Below are 1,745 nucleotides of genomic sequence, written 5' to 3' on the forward strand. Positions count from 1 at the left end.
ACTCCGTATCTGATTGCTTTGACTCCATTAGACGCCTATCGAAAGCGGCTTGTTGTTCCCTTAGTTCGGCGAGGGCTGCAATCATTTGCGCTTGAAACGCTTCGGTTTGGAATTGAGCGTTGTCTTGCATCTTGTCCAGCCTACGGATGTCAGAAGTGTGAACCTGCACTTCCACGTTGATATCCCGGAGTCGACTAGCTTGTACTCCAGACTGATAGGACTGATTGGCTAACTTACCCACCATTACCGGGAGTGCTTGATCAGCCGAACCTCCGCCGCGGACATCATAGAAGTCCCGGCACATGTCGTAGGGAGGGCGTAGGTTTTGCTGTTGGCTCCAATGGTGGAGGTGACTTCCCCAGACGGGAGTCGGTCCTTGAAAGTTCCTTACGAAGACGGGAGGTTGAATGGGTGGTGGATCGATAACTTCCGGCTCTGAGTCGGTACCGGAGTCATCACCCACTTCTATGGGTTCCTCGTCCTCTTCGGGATCATCTTCAATCCATCCTTCGTTGCCTTGGTTGGGAAAGTAGGGGTCGCCGGGGTGGTGAAATCCAGCCATTTGACTGTACGAGAAATAGGGTTATAAGAATTGAATAAAGTCGGAACATGCAAAACATGTAAGTTAAACTAGTTTAGATAGCAAATACTCCTATAGTATTCAATTTCTTGTGTTTGATTCTTGTAATGGTTTGGTAAGTTTTGACTTGTTGCTTACTACGATCATTCCTCGATATACGTTGGTCCAATCTTGGGCAAATATAGTTGATCATGCTATATTTGTCCAAAATCTGATTACATATATCGAGTCTCAATCGTAGTGTCAACTTGTCTAAATACTTGTATAGTTGTATAACATGAAAATAGTTTGTGGTATGCATGTAATTGTACTTAAATGAACTATCAATTTAAGTTGAACGAAATGCTGTTTAAGTGTAAAAAGAAAATTTGTTTTGTCAGAGAGTATTAGTCCCTTAAGCATTTATAGTTTGTATATCTTATGTGGTTCGATATACTTAGTTCACTATAAACATTGCTCTGATACCAATCTGTCACACCCCCAAACCTGAATGGCGGAAACGTTCGGGGGCGGATGACTTCATGTGGTAACGTAACAAATGAATACATAGTAAAGAAAGCAATACAACCATCACATATATAATTGAAAGTTTACATTTGTCAAAAGTTACATGTTTAAAACCCAATTACAATATGATGTCAAAATACGAGATTAAACTGGCGCCGCAGCATCCCTTCATCAAAAGCGAAATGAATACCTGAAATTACTAATTTCCTGGGACATACAAGTAATTTTGAAAGAGTAGATCAGCATTTAAGCTGGTGAATTTCATAAGTATTTAAGTGACAATGTTTGAATGAAATGAAATGTTTTATCTTTGTTTGTTTGTGTTTAGAAAATCCTATATTTTCTACTAGTATAAAAGTAGCCTTCACTCAAGACCAATGTTTGTTTCCAAAATGTATGTAAATGTAAAATAACCAATGAGTTTGAAAACCTTGTAAATCAATGCATTTTTAATACCCCTTGTGAGTTTTATAACCATACTATTGACTCTGAATGCCTATACACAACGTTCTTCAGGCGTTGGAATGTTATGACGTTTGTCACCCCAAACGGTGGACTGCAGCTAACAGTCAGGGCGCGGGGTGTCAAGCCCGGATAGATCTATACACAAACACCATGCTCCTCCTCCAAGGGATTCTGGTATATAATACAGGACTTG

Source organism: Lactuca sativa, chromosome 4, assembly GCF_002870075.4.
Source record: "Lactuca sativa cultivar Salinas chromosome 4, Lsat_Salinas_v11, whole genome shotgun sequence".
In the NCBI taxonomy this organism is placed as follows: domain Eukaryota; kingdom Viridiplantae; phylum Streptophyta; class Magnoliopsida; order Asterales; family Asteraceae; genus Lactuca; species Lactuca sativa.